Here is a 10,003-nt window from a genome sequence, read left to right on the forward strand (position 1 = left end):
GCCCATACAATCCTGATTAGCCTCTTCAGGGGCTGCTGCTGAATGATGCGTAGAGTTGTTGTGTGAAGGCGTCCCCTAGCGAAATTCCGACAAGCTTGCTGCGAGTCGGTGACAATGACCGCTGCATTAGTTTGTACGACGGCGAGGGCGATTGCTACTTCCTCTGCTTGTATACTATTGTCGCCGGCAAGCGAGAGGCTGCAACGGGGCTTGTTTTCGACGACTACGGTGGAAACCGCCGCGGACCTACCCGGATAAGACGCCGCGTCCGTATACGCTGTTGTTGGTTGATTGCCATAGATCTTGTATATGGCTTTTGCTCTGGCTTCCCTCCTGTTGACGTGGTACACGGGGTGCATATTACGGTGCAGGGGGTTTACCGTGGTGTTTTTACGGACGTCGTGCGGTAGGTTTCCCGTGAGTGCAGGCGGGTGGTCGAGTGGAGCCGAGAGCCTCAGGCGTGAGAGGATCGCCCTCCCCGATTCCGTAACCCCCAGCCTCGCTCTTTGGTTGGTTAGATGAGCCTCAATTAGCTCCTCGGCAGTGTTGTGAATGCCGAGCCGAAGAAGTCTTTCGGTGGAGGTGGAGACCGGAAGTCCGAGTGCTTGTTTATAGGCCTTGCGGATCATCGTGTTGACCTTCTGTGTCTCGGTGATGTTGAGCAGAGCGTATGGCAACACGTATATAATCCTCGACACGACAAAGGCCTGGACGAGCCGAAGCAGGTCCACCTCTCCCATGCCACGGGTTTTCGTGGCGATCCGGCGTATCATGTGAGTCACCTGATCGGTCATTGTCTTGAGTTTGGCAATGAGTAGTGAGTTGGTCTTGTTTGCTTGAAAGGTCATTCCGAGAATCTTTATATGCTGAGATGGAATGATGGTGTGGCCATCCAACTTGAGGCAGATGGTGGGTGTGCCTGGGACATGTTTCTGGCGTGGCGAAACGACTAGCAACTCCGATTTTTGCGGAGCGCAGCAGAGGCCGCATGACTTCGCATATTCGTTTACCACATCCGCTGCTTCTTGCAAGCGATCCTGCATTGCCCCAATTGACCCCGGGGGCGTCCAGATGGTAATGTCATCCGCGTATAGGCCATGCCTGATCCCCGGGATGTTGTTGAGGAGAGGCGGAAGCCCAACGAGGGCAACGTTAAACAGCATGGGAGAGAGCACTGCTCCCTGAGGCGTACCGCGACCTCCCAGGAAAAATGGTTTTGTGGAGGTATCAACAATTTTTATGATAGCTTTCCTGCTGGATAGGAAGTCCCTCACGTATATGTATGTGCGCCCGCCGCATCCAAGTGCGTTGAGGTTCTGCAGGATCTTTGTGTGCCGCACATTGTCAAAAGCCCCCTTGAGGTCAAGTCCCAGGATGGCCGTTGGGGCATTGCGGGTAGCTGGTATCATGACTTCTTCCTTAAGCTGGAGGAGGATATCTAGGGCTGAGAGGTGAGGTCGGAACCCCACCATCGTTGTTGGTAATAGGCCCGAGTCTTCAAGATAGGGTTGCAAGCGGTTAAGAATTACATGCTCGAGTACCTTGCCGACGCACGACGTGAGGGATATCGGCCTTAAATTCTCAGTACATAGTTGTTTCCCCGGTTTTGGTATAAAGCGAACCTCCGCAGTTTTCCATTGCTCTGGTACTATACCTTCCCGCCACACGTTGTTGAGGTATGCTGTAAGTTCAATTATTGAATTGTCATCGAGGTTAAATGAGCGCCTTGTTGGTAACCTGGTCAATGCCAGGGGTAGTGTGGCGCCTCAGAGCGTGAATGGCCGCGTCTACCTCGTGAATATGGATGTCTTGATCTAGCAACTCGTTGGGTTCGCCAGTGTAAGGTGGAAGTGCTTCGTTGGGTTGATCGGGGAAATACCGGGTCTTTAAGGCAGCAAGGAGTTGCTTGTCTCCACCGGGGAATGTGTAAATTATTCTAGCCATGTTCTTGTGGGACTCCGTCTTACAGGCCACCGGATTAATGAGGTATCGAAGCAATTTCCATGTCTTGGAAGTGCTAAGCGTGCCCCTTAACCTGTCGCAAAGCGTTAGCCAGTTCTCGCGACTTAACTTGCTGGCGTATTCAGCAGCTTGTTTTTTGAGCTCTGCTATGCGTTTCTTGAGTTTCTTATTGAGACGTTGGTGCTTCCATTGTTTCAAGAGGCCTCGCCGGGCTTCCCACATGTGCAGGAGGCGCGCGTCTACGCTGGGAGTCGAGGAAGTGGTACGAATGTTTTGGGTGTGTAATTTAACGTCCTGGTTCAGTGGCTGGATCCATTCTTGCACTGTCAAAATGGTATTCTCAGATCTCTGTCGGCGTTCTTCTCGAAATTTGGACCAATCCGTGAGCTTTGCAGTGCCAGTAGTAGTTTTGTAATCTGTGCCTTGGATGGTGGTGGCCAGGATTGCGTGGTCACTTCCGTGAGGTTCATGTAAGTTGGTCCAGGAGGCCAGTGGGATATTTCTGCTAAAGGTGAGGTCAGGGTTGGTATCTCTCACGGTGGTCGTACCCAATCTGGTAGAGCCTCTGGGGTTCGTGAGGATCGTAAGCTCGAGGTCCTCTATGAGTTTATACAGCGTGTTGCCTCGAGGATTGGAGTAGACGTAGCCCCACAGCTGATGGGCCGCGTTGAAGTCACCGGTTATGGGAAGAGGGTTAGCAGCCGCTTTCGAGGCAACCTGCTCCACAACCTGTTTGAGGGTTGCTTGAGGACATCTTGGCCGGCAGTAGATATTCAGATGGAATAGAGGTCGTTGTCTTTTCCGCTTGGGGCCTCTTGGTATGATTTCAAGCAGAATACCAATCGGTTCTGCTTGTTGGAGAGGGTGCTGTATGGCAGTAAGTTTTTTGTCTACGAGAGTATGGAGGCTCATGCCCACGTCAGTGCTGTAGGTGGTGTAACCTTGGAGGTGTACCCTTGTGTTTGTTTCTTGCATTGCTACAATGTCAGGTGGGTCGGTGGATGAGGCAATACTTTGTGCAAGGGAACCGTACTTGAGTTTGACGACAATTCCATTGCCAAATTGTGATCGTCTGGTTGTCCGGGTGGCAAGTGTTACATTGCTGAAGTTGGAAAGCCATCTTGGTTACCGTCATTGTAAGGAGGTAGATCTTGCAACACGTAGGGCACTGGATCCTCGGTGTGGACGACTGCTGTCGTCTTGGTGCTTTTGCGCTGCTTAGCCTCGAGCGCAGTTAGTCTTGCCTCTATTTTAACCCATTGATCGGCAAAATTCGCCGAAAACTGATGCTGCTGACTATAGCCTGTGTAGCAAACTGCCCTTGCTTGAGCGCAGTTAGCCTTGCCTCTAGTGTAACGCAGTGATCTGCAAACTGCTGATGTTGACTATTAGCTTGTGCAGCAAACTGCCCTTGCTGGGATTCTATACAGGAAACGAATTGCTCGAATTGCCGCTGCACTTGGGCTTGCATGGCCTCAAATTGTTGCTGCATAGACTGTTGAAGCGTTTGAATTGCGGTCTTGAAAGTGTCTTCTACCTGTTGCATGGTAGCGTACTGCGTGGGGTGAGTGCTTTGTTCGGATTTAGATATGGTTGTTGCAGCCGCGCCATTCAGTGCAGGGTCAGTCGTGGATGCATCTGGTCTTTTCCTTTTGATCATAGGTGGCGTTTCCGCGCTTGTGTTAGGTGTATGTCCTGCTTTTCGCATTTCTTCTTTGAATGATGTGATGTCAGCCCTAATGCGAGTAATTTCTGCCATGAGAGAGGCATTTTCCCTTTTAATAGCGGCCAGTTCGTTCTCGGCGCGTAACCTAAGCGCACGCTCTTGTGCTAATTGAAGGGATACGGGGGGGTTCCGAGCTCCGGGAGAGACCACCTCGGCCCAGCGCACCTGCAGTTCCATCCTTGATGCCGCGCCTGGCTGCTGGGGATCGCGCTCTGACTGGTGTACCGCTTCGCGAGGTCGAACTCCGACGCCTGGACCCAGACCGGTTTCTGGAACTGCTCCGGCCTCTGGACAAGCTTCTCTTCCTCTCCGACGACCGTGATTGGTGGCCATCTGAGTGCCGTCCACGTGAACCGGAAAGTTGGGACCTGGCTGTTCCAGTCGAATCAGCAGTTAGTGACTGCTTGCGTCGGTTGACAGGCGGCAGAAATCTCTTAGGGCACGGCTTAGCGGCCGTTGGGTGCTCGCCAGCGCAGAGCGCGCAGCGTGGCCTACATTCGTGCTCTTCCGATGTTAGAGAAACGCCGCATGCCCGACACTTGGATGTGTCTGGAGGTTGGGGACATACATCCTCCCTGTGTCCCGTCTGGTTACACTTTCGGCAGTGTGGTATGGTACGTTTGTAGAGGTAGCATCGAAGAGTCTGCCCGTATGCATTGACGAAGAATGGGACACGCTTGCCGCAAAAGGTGATCACCATTGCTTGTGATTCTCCAAGGCGCCTGCAAGCCAAGACTTCGTAGCCCAGGGCTTCAATTTCATTCAGAAGCTCTTCTGGAGTGGTGTGTCCTATTCCCTAGAGTACCCCTTTGCATGAATTATCGGGTGCGACCCCGTATGATGCGATGCCAATAACAGAGAGGTTGGTGTCCCACCCGGTGATAGGAAAGACCAATCCCCGCGACGCAGACGCCATATCATCCAGTACCCCAGTACTGCGAGTCCGTGAAGTCCGAGCTTAGGCGATGCGTGAGCCCGCTGAGCCGAGCAGCCGGCACAATCGCTCCGTTTCCTTCATTATGGCCGCGCGCAATGTTACTCGACTGGCCTTCCGCTTGTCCGCTATGCCTGATAGTATTTTGCAAAGGGTCTATTAGTGACAACACCAACCGAGCTGAACAAGGGCAACCGAAAAAGTAACTGTAGTGTGGCTGCGCGAACAGGAAACAACACAAACAATTCTGTCGGGGAGCGCCGTTGTATACGCTTGGGCCACTTTATTAAGCTGTGATACCAGAAAAAAAATTAATAGTGACCTGAATTGGCGCTGTAAATAAGCTTCCCTTGCTGATAATGGGACTTCGCAACGATGTCCGTCCAATCAATTTCTTTCACGGCGTACACGCGCGCCGGAACGTACAATCGCTGTAACTTCTCGCGCACGCGAGGCCAACAGTAGTAGTTCAGCCTGGTAATTGTCCGGACATCGCACAGAAGCACTTGAGACATGGGGAAACTATTTGGCCAGAACAGTTTTCAAGAACGAGACACCTTTCAAAAACAATCGCAGAATCCCAAAAACAAATAACCGAGGGGTGCCGATACATGAACGCGCGCCCGCCGTCTGACTCTCACCCACCCAAAGTTAGCTCAAGCTTCCGCGGGGCGGCGCTGGGTGTACTTATTCGTCGCGCTCTCTGAGCAGTGACCAGTCACCAGAGTCCCGACCGGCCGCCCGGAGAGGTGCTCGTTTCGCGCAGAAAATAGCGGCGGCGCTGTAGTCAACGACCACTGAAAGCGAAAGCGGCGGCTGGCAGCGCGCGCCCAGTCGGGCCAGGAAACGCTGCTGCTTTAACAAGACGGCAAGTTGGGCGAGTTGGTGCTGATTCATATCGACAACAGGCGCGGAAAGACGTAGACTAAGAAAGAAATAAATACACAGGACGACGCGCTACTAGCAACTGGCGCGAAGCAATTAGCAAGTAGCAATTAGCAAGTAGCAAGTAGCAACTGGCGCGGAGCGCTCGAAATTTGTTCTGTGGGTCGTCCAATTGCTTAAATATACTGTAGGTACAGTGGACTGTGGGTAACGAAATGAAAAATAAACGCTGCAGCTCATTTTGCGTTAGTTTTGCCTTTCCCGCTCGACAACAACAAGGAAAATTACGGATTTTTCTTTGGTGCAGCATTCGTAGCGGATTGTAAATAGAGTAATTGAAGCGACATATTCGCTATTTCAATTTCCCATAAAAAGTATTTTGCGTGAAATTACCTGATATGAGCCAGTTCATGATTGTTTTATGATTGTGTCCTTATTGTGCTGCTTGATAGACATATAATTGGTCGACGCAAATGACACGAAAAAATATGAGGACTGGGATCATAGCTTCTCAGAAGAATTTATTTATTGTCTTGCAATATACGCTCGGACTGCAGTTATGTGGGCTAATATCATAAGTTGCGTTTGTTTTTTATTGCGTGAGTTGCTATTATAGCAGTATTTAAGCCCGCTTGGGATAATTACGGGTCACCGTGGTGGCCGATCAGAAAATGACACGCGCAAGCGAGGTATCCTTTTAACTAAAAAGGGGTTAGCCCAGCGGTTAGCTCAGCTGTCCCAATGACCGTCTTTCATAGAGCTATTCCCGCAACGTTCTATTAATCGCACCACCTTTCACCTGACTCTGTCAAGAAAGGAGTTGAATCAAATTAACACAAATTTAATTCACAAGTATGCTGAGAGTACAGTTACATAAAACAAATGAAAAACATAGATCAGAAAATATATTGACCCCGACAAAACTGAAATATAACACGTCCACTATATAGAGGTAAAGGTTTAAGAACGCTAACACGGCGGTTCAAATAAAGGGAACTGGAACAAAATACACATTTTGTTTTCATTTTCAATAGCCCAGCAAATGAAATGTAAAGCGGGAAATCATGCACAAAGTCTACACAGGTACAGGTTTAGGAATAACGCTAACATGGAGATTTAAATCGACCTTTTTGGCCAACGCATTTTCATAACTCGCCCTCGATCATTAGCGACAGCTAAGTTTAAGGTGTTGCTCCCACCTTCGCATGTAATCATGGAACTTGTTTAAACCTTTTATATAGAAATGAATCCGTGTCACAATGTATAAAGAACCCAACCAAATTTGCTGTCAAGGTCTCACGTGCTGGTCGCAACCAACGCAACTAACTTTGGGTGGGTGAGAGTCAGACGGCGGGCGCGCGTTCATGTGTTGGCACCCCTCGGTTATTTGTTTTTGTGATTCTGCGATTGTTTTTGAAAGGTGTCTCGTTCTTGAAAACTGTTCTGGCAGTGGTGTTTGTTGCGAATAAGGGCTGCAGCACATCCATAACGCTGCCATGGTGGAGCTCCTTGTCGCTGAAGCAACTGGTAAAAACGCCGTAGAGATCACTAATAAACTTTAAAAAATGCACGGAAGAATTCAGAAGTCCCCCTCCCCCCCCCCCCCTCCCCAAATTACAAGAGATAGTAGTAAACACAGCGACACCTTCCCCTTGCATGCAGGATTGGTCCTGCTGCAGACTTGGCACTTCGTGGCCACTAACGACAGTACAAGCATCAACGGCAGAGGTATCCCAGTAGAACGTTCTCGGTATTTCCGTTCGGAACGTAAAAAAACAGTAAACTTTTTGCAGCCTATAGATTGTGCGCCCCGCCGCTTTTGCTTCATGCGCAGAGTCAAGGAGGGGAAGGGAAAAACATTCCTGGTGCCTGTTCGTCAAATTAAACCCTCGTTAACTCGAACTCTGCTATCTCAAAATATCTTCTCGAAATTTTTCTCACCGTGTGTTTACCTCCCATAGGCGCTGCGCGCATTTGCCCGCTTTATCTCGAAACTTTTTTTCGAAGGACCACGGATGTCTCGAAATACTGGCAGAGAGGACACAAGGCAAAGTCCGCTGCAGGCAGCTGACAAGGTCCCCGTTCGAATGATTACTCCCACTACTCGCCGAACACGCGGACTACACGTCCCCGTTACCGGAATCCTGTCTGGCGCGTACATCATCGAGATAGCTGTGGACGACGCAGCTGATCATGCGGATGGGGAGGAGCCTCCAGAAGTGCCTACAACGGCAGAAACAACATACACGCTGTGTCTGCTTTGTAACAAGGTAGAATGTAGCGGTGGCTACCACCAATTCATGCGATGCATTGAGAAGCTCGGGTACGTTTTTCTGGGATGCAGATGTAAACGCGAAAAAGCCGAGCGCAACACAGTTCTTTCTTCTGCAATAATAAAAGTTTCTTTTTCATGCGAATTATTTTGCCTTTATTACGAAATCTCCCCTCTGCAATAGTGCTTTTTTGTTAGCAGCCCTTGCTGTTATTTCAGGGACCTGGCCACAAATTTTCTGCACTTGACTTAACTCGAAACTCCGCGCTTATCTCAAAATTTTCAGCTAATTTTAAGACTTTGAGTTAACAAGAGATTACTGTTAACGTTTTCAGAAAATTCAGAAAAATTCAGAAAATCAACAATTGACGTGTTCCGAAAACGGGGGGGATAATTTTGTGTCGGGTCGTACTAGTTTAAAGTTTGCTCAAGCGGAGTCATAACGTTTCTGCGTCTACTTTCTAAATCAACTGACCAAAGGCGCAGGTTCGATTCCCGGCCGCGGCGGCCGCTTTTGTGAAGAAGGATAAAAGCGAAAGACGCCGTGTCTTCGAGATTTCAGCGCACGTTAAAGTTCCCCAGGTGGTCAAAATTCATACGGAGCCCTCCAGTACCGCTTGCCTCATCGCCTGTGTAGAGCCGGCGCGTTAAAGCTCGTAATCCAAAATAAATCAGCTTCGCAAGCGCAAAACACCGCAGAGAGCAATGCAAATATTGCCGCCCTCAGGCTGCAGGAGCTGGTGCCGGGGAGCGCCGGCGGTTCAATTGTCGACGACAGCAGCGCCGCCGCTATACCGGTTTTATTTTCTGCGCGAAAGTCGACCCGGCGGAGCAATGGGAGAGGCCGCCGCTCGGGAGACTCTAAAACTTCTAGTACACTCTACCTATAGGGACCAGGATGATGATGATGATGAGGATTAGTGGCTTTCCCTTTGAATCGGGGCGTCGGTTGTCAGCAATCGACTTGCCTGTTTTATTACGTTTACATGCCCTACTCCCAGGTTAACCTATAGATTTGTTTCCTCCCTCCCATCTCTCCCTCTTTTCTGTTTTAAACTCATCGCCCCCACCCCCCTTTTTTCTCCCCTCGCTGTTCTAAATTCTCGTCCGCATGATTACTCAACCTGCGTACCCATCCCTTCCCTGCTTTTCCTCCACCACCACTCCAGTCGCCTCTTCGCCACCTCTATGGCCTTGAAGTTGAGGTTCCCCCTCGCCCCAAATCCCAAAGCCTCCGCCAGCGTCGTTTCCCCCTCACCCCACGGTGGCCGTATCTCTGTGCAGCTCCTGACAATATGTTCTATAGTTTCTCGATCACTGCCGCAGCATGCACACGTTTCATCCTGCTGCCTGTAGCTACCCGTGTATGCCCGGGTTCTCAGGCACCCTGCCCGTGCCTCGAAGAGCAACGCACTGCCTCTCGTATTGCCATAGAATCCCTCCTTCTTAATTTCCCGTTTCTCTGTCCTATAAGTCTCCAGGGTTTTTTTCGCTTCCATTCTCTCTGCCCACTTCGTCGTCTCTGCTGCCTTTACCTGCTTTTTAACTGTTGTGTAAACCCCGCTTTCCCCTACCGACTTCCCGTACCGCTTGGTCAGCTGTCTGGTCCTCCGTCTCCACCGCGTGTCCACGCTCCTCAAATACAGGTACTTAAACACCCTCGCGGCCCATCTTTCGTCCTCCATGTCACGAAGTCGCTCCTCAAACTTTATCTTGCTCTGCGCCTCCCTCGCCTCGAAAGACGACCAGCCCATATCCCCTTGTACCGCTTCATTTGTAGTTTTACTGTGGGCCCCTAGGGCCAATCTGCCTACCGCCCTCTGATTTACGTCCAGGCCCGCTTGGGTCTCTGACTTCATGCACAGAACCGAATTAGCGAAAGTTAATCCTGGTACCATGACCCCTTTCCAGACTCCCCTTACCACCTCGTATTTGCTGTATCCCCAGAGGGCTCTATGCTTCATTATAGCCGCGTTCCGTCTTCCTTTCGTCTTAAGGTGAGCCTCATGCGCCTGCGTGTAATCTTCGCTGTTGTTCAGCCATACTCCTAAATATTTATACTCTTTCACCGATGGTATTTCTACTTGCTGCACTGATACTGTTTTGTGCTCCTCGCCGTCATTAAAGACCATGATCCCCGATTTTTCTCTGCTAAAGGATAGCCCTAGGTGCGTCGCTTCTTCACCGCATATATCCATCAAGCCCTGCATACTTATCCGGTTGT

The sequence above is a fragment of the Haemaphysalis longicornis genome, unplaced genomic scaffold (assembly GCF_048455015.1).
Source record: "Haemaphysalis longicornis isolate Haplotype H1 unplaced genomic scaffold, Haemaphysalis longicornis Haplotype H1 scaffold_13, whole genome shotgun sequence".
Lineage (NCBI taxonomy): Eukaryota > Metazoa > Arthropoda > Arachnida > Ixodida > Ixodidae > Haemaphysalis > Haemaphysalis longicornis.